This window comes from Euprymna scolopes, chromosome 46, assembly GCF_053919585.1.
Source record: "Euprymna scolopes isolate OS-2025 chromosome 46, ASM5391958v1, whole genome shotgun sequence".
Taxonomy (NCBI): domain Eukaryota; kingdom Metazoa; phylum Mollusca; class Cephalopoda; order Sepiida; family Sepiolidae; genus Euprymna; species Euprymna scolopes.
Window position 1 is genome coordinate 99400848 of NC_136527.1, and position 17076 is coordinate 99417923.

Below are 17076 nucleotides of genomic sequence, written 5' to 3' on the forward strand. Positions count from 1 at the left end.
TTGCAGCCGTGTTGAGACTACGACGTGGTCTTGGCTTACGTGGTGCAGCTTTCTTGTTCGGGAGATCGAGTTATGTCAGCACGAATGAGTGGTCGGTATCACCATCGGCGGAGTGGTAGGTTCTTGATCGTTTGAAAGAACCGATGTCTCTTTTTCTACACAATGCAAGATCCAATTGGTGCCAATGTTTGGAACGAGGGTGTTTCCAAGATACACGATGGCACATTTTCTATTAGAACCAGGTGTTTGCAATACAGAGTCCCTGTTGACTACAGAACTACAGAGTTCTTTGACCATTTTCATTTATTTTACCAGTACCGAAGTGACCAATGATGTCAGGCCAGGCAGTATGGTTTGCACCGACTCTGGCGTTGAAGTCTCCGAGTACTAGGAGGTGATTGCTGGCTGGGATCCTGTTCAGTATTTCATTGAGACAGTCGTAGAATTCATCCTTCACATGATCTTCGCATGGCAGTGTTGGTGCATAGACGCTGATGAAGTGTACTAATGTATCGGCACAGTTGATCTTCAGTGTCATAATTCTCTCTGAAATGCTAACCGGAGTGTCGACTACATGTTCTGTGAGTAATTTGTTTGTCACTGCAAAACCTACTCCATGGATGCGATGTTCCTCTTCTGCTTTGCCAGTCCAAAAGAAAGTGTAGTTTTTTTCCGAGATGGAGCCAGTTCCAGCCAATCTGGTCTCCTGTAGAGTGACAATGCCGACAGACAGCTTAGCAAGTTTGCGGGCAAGTAATACGGTCTTACGAAGCAGACCTTGTGCACGAAGGTTGAGATCCGGGTCATGTGTGAAACCCGGGCACAGTGTACGAATGTTCCAACTTCCGAGTCGGAGAGTAGTCTTTGAATTGTGACTTGTAACAGGTGAATGATTTACGTCCGTGATTGCCTTACCACCCCATCCGAGCGACGGACATGACGGGGTAGCACCTTACTGAACAGGGGATGCCTTGTTTGAGGTGGGCGGTAGCCACCCACTGGGGCTAAATAGCCCCTCCCACCATTGCAGTGGATCCGAAGCGCCTGGTCGCGACGTCAATTTGACCAGACTTTTAATTCGTAACTATCTTCCACCATTGTGAGAGCCTGGGCGAAGAAACTCGTGCGTTGCCCAAGCAGCACGAGTGGAACTTGACCAGAGCTGGTAGAACCCAAGGAAAGACAAGGTCGATACGTTGGTACTGACTCTGGCTGCAGGAGATGGCCGTTGGCTCATAAGAAGCTCATCCGACCTTTGATAGGTCTTGTTTTTGGTCCTGCTGGGTGTCCCACACCCTCCTCACCCAGGTTACCCTGAACAGGAGAGCCGGTTTAGTCGGTAACGACCCAACCATGAGGCAGCTAGCACTGGGTTACATGGTACCAATGGAAGTCCAAGACTCGGCTGACACCGACTGAATAAAAAAATATATATTTGCTCTGCAATAGTATTGAGCAATTTCAAGTTTTAACTATTTACCAGTTCTGCTATATATATATATATATATATATATATATATATATATATATATATATATATATATATTTATTTATTTATATACTAGTGGGGGGAGGGGCGCCCAACTTTGCCCGGTCGTAAAATATGCTTAAATATGATACTCTAATTTGTCAAGATTTTGTATATATTATATTAAGGCTAAAAAAACAAAACAAGAATAAAAAATATAAAAACGAATAAGACATATTTACAATTACCATACAAAATATGTACAAGAAGAAGCAGATACAATCCCTTACTCTCCCCCCCTCTCTCTCTCTCTCTTGGTTTGTTGCTATCTCTCTTGCTTTCCCTCCATATGAAAGTCCTGGATATGACCTTAAACTATATCCAGTCGTGAGGCCCCAGCTTGCGGGCTTTAGGGAGTGTGGAGCCACCCCTTAATTACCATTGCTCCCAGGTCCACTCTGACCCGGAGTGGTAGTACCTGTTAGGGTCCCAACTACGGTTTAAATAGAAGCCGACTTGAAAACAACAAATATATTCTATTAAAAAATTTTTCTTCAAAATCTTTGGATTCAGCATTAAATAACCCGAAAAGGGTTGATATGCCGTAAAACAAAAACAACCAACTAACCAACTATATAACCTAGTTTTTATACTTTACTATGAAGTAAACAAATCAATGAATTCTATCCTATTGGCATAATGTCTAACTTCAATAACCCATAAGTGTGTTGATATGCCGTAAGATAAACTGTAACTGAATCTTTAACAAAACGTCATATATTCACTTCGGTCGGTCGTTCAAATTTCCGATCTATATAAGTGTAAAATGTACTTTTTCACTAGTCTATAATATATACACACTGTTAGTGAGTAAAAAACAACACACTGGCAAACAGTTTTGGATCTACAGTTATGACGGGTGTTTTGACATCAGTGAAGGCGTGTGGGATTGGTATCAGCTTGTTCCCTCTTTCACCGACTGCCCCGCTTTCTGTTTGTAATGATTTATATATACGTTCCTTCCCATTATATATTATTTCAATCCTTTGGCCGATATCCTCTCACATATTTCTGGGTCAAATTATGTATTTTAATAGACAATGGCGAAAAGTCTTGCAATACTCAAATGGAATCAATCTACCTGCATGCAATCTGTCGAATGCCTCTCTTCCCGGAGTCACCTGGCAAATATTCAGCACAGATGTTGAAGCATTAAAACAATTCTAAAGTGTTGATAGGTTAAACTGTGATTTAACTGTAGACATACTTTTATCTCCTTTGCATTCTTTGTTAATGCCTTAACAAAACTTTGAAGTTTATGAGTGCATTCATTAACAAGAGCGATGTCATCAGCATAGATGAAGTATCTCTAGCTATGGCTAGAGATACTTTACCTGAGAGCACTTGGCTTAACGTTCACAGGAAACATGAGTTGGAATAGATACATTGAGATCATTGCTAAGGCTGCTGCAAAGAAAGTGGGCTCTCTGCATCGTGCTAGAAAGTTACTTACGCCTGAAACTATCCTGTACCTCTCCAAAGCCACCATTAGGCCTGTGTATGGAGTACTGCTGTCACATTTGGGCTGGTGCATCTGCTACTAGTCTATCGCTCCTGGACAGGGTTCAAAAGAGAGTAGCCAACCTAATAGGTCCCGAACTGTCATCTAAACTACAGCCCCTGTCCCACCAACGATATGTTGCATCCCTCTGCCTGTTTTACTAGTATTTTAATGGTGGATACTCTGATGAACTACAAGCCCTTGTACCCCTCGACGAAAATACCCCCGACAAACCCGACAAGCAGCGATATCCAACCCCTATACAGTTGAGATCCCTAGATGTAAGAAAGCCTTTTACTCTAATAACTTCTTCCCCAAAATTGCTAGACTTTGGAATTCCCTTTCCGGTTTCCTGCTTCCCCAACTGTACTGACATGCAGAAGTTCAAGTGTAATCTGAACAGACATCTTGCTGCTAAACTCCCTACATAGTACCCCTGCAAGTTAGGTGCCTGATAGAAGGCGCCTACATCAAAGTGGCAACGTGTCTTGTTTGGGGTGAAAATGTAAAAAAAAAACTTGAAGAGGATTTGACAGCTATATAAGAAGCGCTTTCGCAAGTCTCTTCTGTCTTAACACAGAACACGATTGCTGAAAAGCATATCTTCTTGCTTGGCGCCCTTTTTGTCAGTTTTTATAAAAGATAAGTCATAAAACCACTAAGAAGAACAGATGATTATCACAAGTTTTTTTCTTTTTTTTTTAAATTTTTTATTTACATTTTCACCCCATACAAGGCACATTGCCACTTTGGTGTAGGAGGCTACTAACAGGGGCAACAACTACTGGGGTACTATGTAGGGATTTGGGCAGCAATATGTTGGTTCACGTTGCACTTAAACTTCTGCATGTCAGTACAGTTGGGGAAGCAGGGACCTGGAATGGAATTCCAAAGTCTAGCGGTTCTGGGGAAGAAACTACTGGAGTAGAAAGATCTTTTACATCTAGGGATTTCTACAGTGTGGGGGTGGGATTTTGCAGCCTGTCGGGTCTGTCGAAGGTGTTCACGTCATGGGGGCACGTGCTTGCAGTTCGTCAGAGCATTCACCATTATAATACTTGTAGAACAGGCAGAGGGATGCAACGTTTCGTCGATGGGACAGAGGCTGAAGCTTAGATGCCAGTTTAGGGTCTATCAGATTTGCGACTCGCGTTTGAACCTTGTCAAGGAGCGAGAGACTAGTAACCGATGCACCAGCCCAAATATGACAACAATACTCCATACATGGACGAATGGTTGCACTTATTAATTTTAATTTAAAAAAAAAAAATGAAAAAAAAAAAAGTCTATTTTCGTTTAGTCATGTGATACAATCAAGGCCATTTAAAACTATTTGGACTAATTGTTTAGTCATGTGATACAATCAAGGTCATTTAAAACTATTTGGACTAATTGTTTAGTCATGTGATACAATCAAGGCCATTTAAAACTATTTGGACTAATTGTTTAGTCATGTGATACAATCAAGGTCATTTAAAACTATTTGGACTAATTGTTTAGTCATGTGATACAATCAAGGCCATTTAAAACTATTTGGACTAATTGTTTAGTCATGTGATACAATCAAGGTCATTTAAAACTATTTGGACTAATTGTTTAGTCATGTGATACAATCAAGGCCATTTAAAACTATTTGGACTAATTGTTTAGTCATGTGATACAATCAAGGCCATTTAAAACTATTTGGACTAATTGTTTAGTCATGTGATACAATCAAGGTCATTTAAAACTATTTGGAGGATATAAATAAACTTTTACTTTAACAGTTATCGCCGCCATTTTTGATTTTAGAATGGTGATGTGTTTTTGGAAAGCCGCTTAACCCAGACCGATTCTATGTTTCTTTTGATCACTGTAGAAAATTGGTTTTTATGCCCTAAATAAATGAATTGGGTGACCTGTTTGGTGGGTTTACTCTGAATAGTCATGTTTGGGTTAAAGAGGATTTGTCGACCTATAGAAAACGTGTTTTCGCAAGTCTCTTCTGCCCTAAGCATAACAGTAGTTATTGTTGCAAGATTGTTGAAAGCATGTCTCCTTGCTTGACGCCCTTTTTGTTAAAAAAATAAAATAAAGTACTTGTACAGTTTAATAAAGACATAAAAATATGAAAATATCGAAACAAAAGGTTGTATTGTACGTATCCGTTACGTTATGAAACAAAGTTCGCAAAAAAAAAAAAAAAAATCACTTAATTTCAAGTAGTTTTTTTTTTTTCACATGTCTGAATACCCTATATACCAAATTTCAAGTCTGTAGGTCAAGAATTCGTGGAGTATATATGTTCAAAAATGTTTTCACACACACATTCTAACTTTTAAAAATGTTTTCACACACATATTCTAACTTTTATATATATATATATATATATATATATATATATAAGTTAGAATGTGTGTGTGAAAACATTTTGGAACATATATACTCCACGAATTCTTGACCTACAGACTTGAAATTTATCGAGCCAGAGATGTCTCATGTCGCAGGGTTCGAATCGTTCGACTGGTAGTAATCGTGACACCCTGCACTGAAGAATCCCAAAAGGATGAAACACTAGTGTCTGTAGGTATTTAATTATTATAGTAAAAAAATAATTATATATATATATATATACTAGCAGATGTATCCCACGTTGCTCGGTATTGAACGTAACATTAACTTCCTTTAAAAAAAAAAAGTAAAAAAAAAAAAAAAAACAGCAAGAAACTGAGACATGTATGCATTATGTTTTTTTCTAAACAGTTCACTTCTTGTAAGTAGAAAAACAAACACCACAAGCTGAGATCGAAACCAAAACCTGAAGACAGTGAGTCAAATGCGATAACCATTAGACCAGCTTAGGAAGAAAAACTAGTATTAAAGGAGGAAGTGCCGACGCTTTAAACTGAGTTATCTCCCCGTGGCATTTTAAAAAAGTCAACGATTGCTGCCCTCAAACGCGCTGTCATAAAAACATGTGTTTCCGTTGTAAAGTGATTTTAGAAGATCAACGTAGTTTTTGTTGGGGGGGGGGGTCTAAAATTATTTAATCTAATTGATTATTCACAGTAAGCCCATCAAACAAGTCACCCAATTTATTTAGTATATAAACTGACTTCCTTTTTTTTATGTGGAAATCACCACTTATCAAGGCCTGGAGGCCACTCGGGGATAAGGGTTATTGCGTGTACAGTAATCAATGGGATAGTACCGTAGCAATCGTTAGTATTGGAAATTTGATAAAGTGTCTTACTTAAGGGGGCGGTTTATCAGGAATCCACTGTCAAAAACTTTCCCCACTCTTTATCTATGCCTAAATCAAAACGCGGATTCCATGAACAAAGCTTTTTTCTTAGAACTGTAAGCCTGTGGAACTCTGTTCCGTCTGCCTGCTTCCCTCCTGACTACAACTTGGATGTTTTCCAGTCCAACGTAAACAAATTCCTGATGAACCGCCCCCTTAAGTAGACACTTTAAATCTCCAAACTAACGTACTGTACTTACAATAACCCTTATCCCTGAGTGGCTTCCGGGCCTTGATAAGTGGTGACCACCTTGTAAAAAAAAAATAAATAAATAAAAAAACGTTGGACTTGAAGACCTCCAAGTTGTAGTCAGGTGGGAAACAGGCAAACTGAAGAGAGTTCCACAGGCGTGCACTTCTAAGAAAGAAGCTTTGTTCATGGAATCTATGTTTTGATTTAGGCACAGATAAAGAGTGGGGAAAATTACTGACAGTGGTTTCAGCTAGACGGGTGTTTTTCGTGCGAAAAATTGGCGAGGGGGGACCAGAGATTGGAGCTCAGACAAGCACTTGCCATGGAAGTAACAATAAAACAAAGACAGGCTCGCAACGTTTCTTCTGTGGGAGAGAGGCTGCAGGGAAGAGAAAAGGGCATCCCCACTAAATTCTGAAGTCTATTTTGTACTCTGTCAAAGCAGGATAGGCTGTTTTTAGCAGCAGATGTGGCAGCAGTACTCCATTCTTGTATGTACTTGGTTTTTATATAGATAGAGAATTGCATCAGCAGTGAGATATTTGCTGGAGTGGTAGAAGGATCTCACCATTTTTTCAGCAACCTTGGCAACAGATTTGATGTACGTGTTCCATTTCAGATCAAGACTAAAGGTCAGTCCCAGAAGCTTGTCAAAACATGGAGCCTCCAGTGATCACGAAATGATATTGAAATAGAATCAGGCTGAATTGGACAGCTTTCCAAAAACACATCACCATTCTAAAATCAAAAAGGGCGCCAACAACTGTTAAAGTAGTTTTATGTGTAACCGGATCCTTTGCCAAGGAACCCTTTTGTCACGTAAGAGTCAATCTTCGGTTATGGAACCAAAGTGTGACCTCTGATCTCGTCAGAGTCTCTATTCTGATCGGCAATGACCAGATGTGACCTTGTCAATGCAGTAGGACTCATTGGTCGCGCTGGTCAGGCTTCCATTCGGAGCTTGTTAGTTTCTCTCGCGTCAGGGTTAATATGCTGGCGTCTCACTGGTCGGTCGTCCGCTGAGAAAGAAAAAGTAATTCACAAATTCATCTCCCGGTAAGAAGGCACTCAACGCACAGAGGAAAGACAACAAAACTCTGCTTCTTATAGTGATTAATTTTCAAACAAAAAGATATATATATATATACATATACAGTTCACAGATATTAAGTTCATATAGTCGACAATTAGCTTATAGGCTTTCCTTCCTTCTTTCTTTCTCTCTTGGTAATGCAGCATTAGTAATATGGGGCATTGTGGAGAGGCGGGGGGAGGTAAGCGATCACTTTTAACTGTATAACTCTCTGATTGAGTAAGTATTATCTTTTTTCGCCTCTGCACTTGATTATATATTGCAGAGCAGGGTAACGTGGGGGTGTTTTTCTCAACCAATCAATCACAACGGTGTCACTTTCCCAAGTCTGGATTGGTTCCCTTTTTTAGTGTTCCCACACAATTGCACTTGGAAAGGTTGCGAGCTGTTTATCAGACCTTCGCGGTCACACTCGTGATGACTGCCCTCGAACTATAAACATTCATTCTCCAATATATGAATTCGCAGTACTTGCACCAGTTCACTGCGTATGTTTCTGCTCAACCTTTAAAGTGACATTGTTGTTGACAGATAAAACCCAAGATGAATATAACGCAATTATTTATTATTTTGTGATTTTTCTCTCAGCAGGGATTTTTGCTGTCGCCCGGGCGCACCGTATTAAATAAAGGGTTATGTTTGCTCGTTTTTTATAGTGAATTTTAAGTTTTTGCGCCCTCCCTTGGGGAACCCAACCGACCTTCGGGTTATGTCACATATGTGGCCTTTATTGTATCACATGGACTAAACAACTAGCCCATCGCATTGAGGGGTTTCAAAATGCGTTTTATCATGGGACATAGTCAGATCGGAAAAAAAAAATATCCATCCTCTGTCAAACTACTTCACTACCGCCCTCTATTTGATAAAATCAAAAGTAAAATCCTTAAACTTTTCGGCCGTGTCAAACGTGCAACCACTGGCTTTGAGGGTATGTTAGAATGCAAAAGAGGCAGAGGAAAGCCAATAAAAAGATGAAGAGAAAATGTTTTTGATTGGATATCTCTCAATGGTTGGGCGTCCATCAACCAACTTGCCCTGGATTGGAAAGAATGGTGAAAAATAGATCACGTGGATTCAAAATCCACACCGGAAGCAGAAGATGCAACTAGTGAGTTATCTGGAGCAAGTTCCAGGAAAAAAAAAAGAGGCAGAGGAAAGCCAATAAAAAGATGAAGAGAAAATGTTTTTGATTGGACATCTCTCAACGGTTGGGTGTCCATCAACCAACTTGCCCTGGATCGGAAGGAATGGTGTAAAATGGGTCACATTGATTCCATCCTCCAGCAAAACTGCTTCATTACCGCCCTCTATTTGATAAAATCAAAAGTAAAACTTTTTGGCCATGTCAAACGATCAACCACCGGCCTGTCAAAGCTTTGAGGGTATGTTAGAAGGCCAAAGAGGCAGAGGAAAGCCAAGGAGAAATTGGAGAGAAAATGTTTTAGATTGGACATCTCTCAATGGTTGGACATCCATAAACCAACTTGCCTTGGATCGGAATGAATGGCAAAAAATAAGTTATGTGGGTTTGCATTCTGCACCAAGTGTAAGATACGACTCATGAATGAATGTCTCCCCTTTTATTTAAGAATTTCTACTTTTGTGGTCAAAATGACAACCATTTTTAATTTTTGATCTAAAGAGGCAGAGGAAAGCTTAAGAGAAGATGAAGAAATGTTTTAGATTGGACATCTCTCAATGGTTGGGCGTCCATCAATAAACTTGCCCTGGATTGGAAGAAACGGTGAAAAATAGATCACGTGGGTTCACAATCCGCACCAAGCAGAAGATGCAATTCATGAGTTATCTGGAGCAACTTACAGGGGAAAAAAAAAAGAGGCAGAGAAAAGCCAAGGAGAAGGTGGAGAGAAAATGTTTCCGATTGGACATCTTTCAATAATTTGGCGTCCATCAACCAACTTGCCCTGGATTGGAAGGAATGGTGAAAAAGAGATCACGTGGATTCAAAATCCACACCGGAAGCAGATGCAAAAGATTTTTTATTTTATTATTTTATTACATTTTCACCCCAAACAAGGCAAATTGCCACTTTGGTGTAGGGGGCTACTATCAGGGGCAACAACTACTGGGGTACTATGTAAGGATTTGGGCAGCAAGGTGTCGGTTCACGTTACACTTGAACTTCTGCACGTCAGTATTGTTGGGGAAGCAGGGACCTGGAATGGAATTCCAGAGTCTAGCGGTTCTGGGGAAGAAACTATTGGAGTAAAAAGATCTTTTACATCTAGGGATCTCTACAGTGTGGGGGTGGGATTTAGCAGCCTGTCGGGTTTGTCGAGGGTGCACACGTCGTGGGGGCACAAGTGCTTGCAGTTCGTCAGAGCATTCACCACTAAAATACTTGTAGAAAAGGCAGAGAGATGCAACATTTCGTCGATGGAAAAAAAAAAAACAAAAGAGACGAGGAGAAATTGCTCTGGATCGGAATGAATGATGAAAAAGAGATCACGTGGGTTCAAAATCCACACGGGAAGCAGATGCAACTCTTGAGCAAATTTCAGGAAAAAAAACAAAAGAGGCAGAGGAAAGCCAAGGAGAAATTGGAGACAAAATGCTTTTGATTGGACATTTCTTAACGGTTGGGCATCCATCAACCAACCTGCCCTGGATCAGAAGGAATGATGAAAAATAGGTCACGTGGGTTCACAATCCGCAACAGATGCAGAAGATGCTACTTATGATGAAAGTGTTGATATGCCGTAAAACAAAAGAAAAGAAAAATACTGCCATCACTCGTGAAATTGATAGCATATTAATAATACTAAAAGCTAAAAATAGAATACCGATGGGGTCTTCGAGCCGATGCATGGAACACGGCTTTATAAACGAACTGATTATCTCGAATGACCACAGCGTCTTTGAAGGCAGGTCTCTGATTGCTGACCATTCATCAAAATAATTGCCATCGCCAATCACTTATTAAATCCTTTGAAACGCGGACAGTTTTTCTTGTCTTGTTTTCCATCTGTTCGTACAGGAATCTTTTTTTTGTTTACCAACTAGCAGGCCGCCTGGCATTACCTGGTTGTAAAATACACTATTATATATTATAATATTTGGATCAATGCAGATTTCGTATTTATTATTATAATAGTGGGAGTACCCAGCGTTGCCCAGGTGTTTGGAGGTGTGTGTTAAGCAAAAAAAGAAGTAGGATTTGGCTGCCCACTGTCTTTATTTCGACCAATCAAATTGGTCGATATTTTCACCTGCAATGATGAGCTTGGCAGGCTTTGGAATGCCTTTTCTCTTTACAGGCAGTTCCAAACCAGAAGGATGGAACTCAACTCCCTCAGGATATGAGACATTTGGATGCCTCTACCTTTCCGTCCCCTTGAGACTTTATTTTTAAAGCCTAAATGATTCGGCCAAGCTATTTATATTGTGTGTGTGTATATATATATATATATATATATATATATATATATATATATATATATATATATATATATATATACAGCCTTTGAGATTTGAAAAAACAATCACTCGAGTTTGAGGGAAAATTTACTCACCACAAAATATTTTTACTCGTCCGACTTTGTTTTGGTTTCAGTCAATAATTTTACAACAATTCAGTTATATTTTTCTGCTTCATTCTTAATAAAAATATCAACAAACTATTCTTCCGATACCCCAATTATGTCGTAAAATTTCATGCAAAAATTAAAATATCTAGCCTAAACCATGGGTGTTAAAAAAAAAGTGTTACGAAATCTCCGAGTATTCACAATTGTGGACTGAAATCTGGTACGAGATCTCCGTGGCCCGAAATCTCCGATATTCAAAAATAAAATACCATTTAGCTGAAATGAACTAGATTTCTTAGAAAATCGGCATGGTTTAATATCTTTTTAAAATTTAAACGGTCAATTTTTCTTTGTAATTTATGGAGAAAAAAATTTGATATAGAACAGAAATGGGTCTCTTTTGTTTCTATTAAAACAAAGAATTCACCTCGGAACAACATTCTAAAATTTAGAATATTATTTTTAAAATTGGGTATCGATGATTTTTTGAAAGCTGCGCAAAAAAGAGCATGCAAATATCTGAATTTATATAATTGAGAAAAATATGATTACTTTTTTTTTTTTACACAGTGATCACCACTTATCAAGGCCCGGAAGCCACTCAGGGATAAGGGTTATTGCAAGTACATTACGTTAGTGTGGAGATTTGATGGAGTGTTTACTTAAGGGGGCGGTTCATTAGGAATTGGTTAACATTAGACTTGAAGACATCCAAGTTGTAGTCTGGAGGGAAGCAGGCAGACGGAACAGAGTTCCACAGGCGTGCAGTTCTAAGAAAGAAGCTTTGTTCATGGAATCCGCATTTTGATTTAGGCACAGATATAGAGTGGGGGAAATTTTTCACAGTGGATTCAGCTAGACGGGTGTTTTTCGTGAAAGATTGGCGAGGGGGGACCAGGGATTGGAGTTCAGACGAGCACCTGCCATGAAAATATCGTATTGAAAAAAGAGTGGTCATGCTAAAGGTCTTGTTGTATAATGTAATTTTCGGTGCGTGCTTGACGGAACGATGCGTTTTTTCCGCTTTCAAATGTTCATCTTTACTTTTGTAAGCATGAAATGTACATAGTAGTAGCGTCGAAGAATTTTTTTCCAAATAAATTTCAAAATCAGAGAGCTAAATGAAGGCGACATTTTGACTACACTCCGAATGTGTAAATTTCACCTCTTCTTGACCTTTAGCATCACTCTTTTTTCAATACAATATTCCAACGGTCTCACAGCTAGAGATGAAAGAATTCACAAATGATGAGACATAGGTCATTCTAAGTCACCGCATATTTTAGGGTCGTAAAATAAGTAAGTTTTTCCCGTTTCTTTATTTAAAGAAATTTTATTGACTGGCGGGCGAGTGATTTACAACTTTTAGTCGCCCCAAGAAATTTTCAATCGACTGTGACGACCGGTCATGTAAAGTTTCAAAGGCTGCACATGTATGTATGTATATATATGGTCAGGTCATGTCATATGCTACTGGTACCATGTAATCCAGTACTACCTGCCTCATGGTAGGTCACTGGCGACTAAACTGGTACCCCCACCAGACTTGTTTGGTGAAGAAGGCAGCTAGTCTCCCTGTAGGTTTAAAAACAAGACCTTCCAAAGGGCGAATGAACCCTTTTTCGGGGTTAATGGCCAACTAGCACTGTGTGTGTTTGTGTGTATGTATATATGTGTTGTGGTGGAGAGGGCTCCCATAACCCATGGTAAAGGCGACCTTTCTAGGAGAAGCAAATCTCTGATTTAAAAAACCATAAAGCGTGAGACCAGTACTCGCATTAAGCTGGTTTGCAGTTTAATTTGTTGCTAGCTATCTTGCTCTTGCTTGTTGCTGGATCTCAACATTTTGAAGCGAGAGAGAGACTTAGCTGTCGTACAAAGCTAAGACTCTGTAACATCATCTTTGTATAGATACTCTCTCAGGTATTTGGACTCATGGACTAAGTGTCTGAGGGAGTGGCACTCGTCTGACAAGACGTTGACATCATCATATATATATATATATATATATATATATATATATATATATAAATACTTTGCAAGGATGTGATATAGGTAAAATGGTTTCCCTTGTTTTTTCTATAATGTTTTATTGTTAAAATGTTTTTTATTCAATAAGTCTGAAGAAAGGCTGTTCTTGTGAAAATTTTCAAACGACATAATGTTTGAATTTGTCCGAATAGTCTTGAAACAATTGTAACTAACAATGAAATACACTTTTTGTTGCTATCAACCCATTCTTTGAAGACTTGGTTTTTGTTAAAACAGTATATATATATATATATGTGTGTGTGTATGTGTGTGTGTATAATTAATATGTGACAATTAAGAGACGCCTATGTTTAATTTCCATAGTGAATCGTCAGGCGACGATGAAATGCAAGCTATTTTAACTTGGATAAATTTTTACGATATGCCCCAGCATATTATAAACACCTCAACTTCCCCATGTTAAGAACAGCTTTCGGAATAAACACCCCACCTACCTTGAAAGCCGTTCTTAACACGGGGAGGTTGGGGGTGTTTATTCCGAAAGCTGTTCTTAATATGAGGTGATGGGGGGGGGGTATACTATGCTGGGGCATGTCGTGAAAAATACCTTTACTTGTTTACCGTTGTTTTAAAGAAGATAAAATCGAATTTTCTAAGTGTTCGTTTTCTACCTAGCTGGCTAAGTTTTTAGTGGTTCAACTTATTTTAAAGCGTTTATTCAGATAGAGATTAGATGTGTTTACTATAAGTGGGTTCGGTGTATTTACAGAAAGAAAAAAAAGAAAGGTGTGTGTGTTTAGAGAGAGAGAGAGTTAGGTGTATTTACAGAGAGAAAAAGAAAGGTGGATGTGTTAAGAAAGAGAAGTAGTTAGATGTGTTTACAAAGAGAGAGAGAGAGAGAGAGAGAGATTGGTGTGTTTATAGAGAGTAATAAATGTATTTATAAGAAGATATACTATTTACTATGCCTCCCCACGAGGGCAGTGTTAGACACCAGGGTTGTTTTTTAACGTGGAGAAAAGGAACAAAAATTTAAAATTGTCTCAGTCGTGAAGGATTTCTCCTCCACTGAAAGATAACAAGAAAATTGAACTGCAACATCTGGAGAACAGATAATACACTTATATTTTTATTCACTCTGAAAGTTTACAACTAAAACAGAAACAAACAAAAAAATCAGGCACAAGGCCACTTAAAAATTGGGGGAGAGGGGGTGTCTATGGTTCTTCTCGTCTCTGTACCTTTGCTAGTCCACTAATCACCTAATCAGGCACCTCAAAATAGAACAATCCACCATCCCTGACTAATTGTAGGCTGGTCCAATGGCAATTGCTACCGAATTGCTAAGATTCCCGAAATCATATCGTGTGTGTTTTTTAAACAATAAAATTTGGAAACATAAAATATACTACACTTTGATCCTAGCCCGAAGGCATAGGAAGAGAAACTGAGAGAGAAAGATGGATGCTGGGGTGTTGAAATTTAAGTTTGCCTTTGAACTGTCGAATACCATTAAATAATCGTGCCCCCCCCCAAAAAAAAAAGATAGAAAAAAAAAATTATTTTTTCAGCTTGCAATGTTCCCAGCTCACACAAAAAACGACAATCCTTTTTTTTCTTTTTTTTTTTCTTGTTTCGACGTTCTTAGAAAACCCGTATTTCTTTCTTTCCGCTGACATTCGAAGAATTTATCGTACTTCAAACGACTCCCAAGGCAAAAAAAAAATATCCCGAATGAAAGAAATACCGGCTTTTTATATGCTCCAATTCAACCACGTCTTAATTTGCATATACCACCTTTTCGTTATGCAGAAGTTTAAATGTAACATAAGCCAATATCTTGTTAATCTTTCCTAGACATGGCCCCCAAATAGTAGCCCCTTACGTCCGAGTGGCGATATGCTTTGTAAGGGGTGAACATGAGTAAAAAAACAAAAAAAATTAGATTTTAAGTAGCTGAGCAGCAGCTTAGTTCTCACCAGTTTTGGCAAATAACAAAGAGGGTTCTAAACAAAGATGTGTCCTCTATCCCAACCATCATCAATGGACCTGAGGTAATTGCTTCAGCATCTAACAAAACAAAAATCTTTGCTATATTAATTTATTTTTATTTCGGACTACTAATCTCATCTTTATTAGTTGTTGTTTTTTCATCTTTTATTGGATTGTTTATTCACAACGTTTCAGCCAACTAATTCCTCTGGCCTTCGTCAGGTGGTAACTGCGACGGATAGGAACTTCGAATCTCCTAACTGCATTAATAAATTAATATATATAATGCTCATCTCAAAAAATGAATTCCAATTAAGGAATAATATAAAAATCTTTGCATAGAACTTTGCAGCAAATCCTACTCTTTTGGACCATGGCTGCCCATTCCCTATTTTCCTCAGCCCTGTCGGTGAGCATTAGAATATGCCGACTGCCGCCCTGAAGAGGGTAAAAGTCCCTCAATGGGGGTCCTGGATATGACCGTAAACTATATCCAGTGGTGAGGCCTCAGCTTGTGGGCTTTGGGGAGTGTGGAGCCACCCTTTAATACCATTGTCCCAGGTCCACTCTGACTCGGATTGGTAGTACCTGTTAGGGTCCCAACTATGGGTTAAATAGAAACCGACGTGAAAAAAACAAATATATTTTATTAAAAAATTTTTTTTTTAAATCTTTGGATTCGGCATTAAATAACCCGAAAAGGGTTGATATGCCATAAAACAACCAACCAACCAACCTATTTTCCTCATGTGAAAACATTCTATGCAACATACAAATATCTGTATATGATATATATTATTCCTTAATTGGAATTCATTTTTGAGATGAGCATTATATATATTAATTTATTTTTATTTCGGACTATTATTCTCATCTTTATTAGTTGTTGTTTTCATCTTTATTGGTTGTTGTTTTTCACGACGTTTCGGCCATACGAAATGTTGATACGAAATATTTGAATTTCTTCAGATGTTTTTTAAACAGCCTTCTGTTAAAAAAGAGTATATTCTGTTTTAAACCTTTCTATTCTATTTTAATTGGAATTCATTATTGAGATGAGTATTATTTATATTTATTTATTGTGGACTATTATTCTCATCTTTATTAGTTGTTTCATGACGTTTCGGCCAACTATTCCTCTGGCCTTCATCAGGTGGTAACCGCGACGGATAGGAACTTCGAATCTCCTAACTGCATTCTTAGCAATTACTGCCATCTGTAGTTGTTGTCGTCTCACCACGTTTTGGCTTACTTGATTCGAAGTTCCTATCCGTCGCGGTTACCACCTGAGGAAGGCCAGAGGAATAGTTGGCCGAAACGTTGTGAAACAACAACTAATAAAGATGAGAATAATAGTTTGAAATAAGTTAATATAACCTTTTTATTGTTTAAATAATTTGACCTTGCTCGTTTTATTAAAAAAAGAAAAAAAAAAGGATTGAGAAGACATTAAGAACTCTTCACATACTGCTTATCTGCATAACTCTAAAAATCAAAAATTCCTCTAAATATTATCATTAATACAATCCCAGTTTTGCAGAGGACTTTTTAACCAAATCCTTCCAAGAATCACAGATCTACCCGAGCTGAAAATTCTTACAAGTCTGCAGATGTACTCTTAACCTCATCTTTATTGGTTGTTGTTTCACAACGTTTCGGCCAACTATTCCTCTGGCCTTCGTCAGATGGTAACTGTGACGAGATAGGAACTCCGAATCTCCTAACTGCATTCTCAGCAATTACTGCCTTCCATAGTTGTTGTCGTCTCACGACATTTTGGCCAAGTAAACCTCTGCCACGCTTTGGGTAGGATTGAAACAACTACTACGGATGGCAGTGATTGCTGAGAATGCAGTTAGGAGATTTGAAGTTCCTATCCGTCGCGGTTACCACCTGACGAAGGCCGGAGGAATAGTTGGCTGAAATGTCGTGAAAAAACAACT

The 17076-nt window shown here is 38.6% G+C and overlaps 1 protein-coding gene across 19 annotated transcripts in view; it reads left to right on the plus strand.

Annotated features, from left to right (window-relative positions):
* LOC145270654 (RIMS-binding protein 2-like) overlaps positions 1–17076 on the plus strand; it is a 1565000-nt gene that overhangs the window by 988789 nt on the left and 559135 nt on the right. The gene's annotated exons all lie outside the window — the stretch shown is intronic.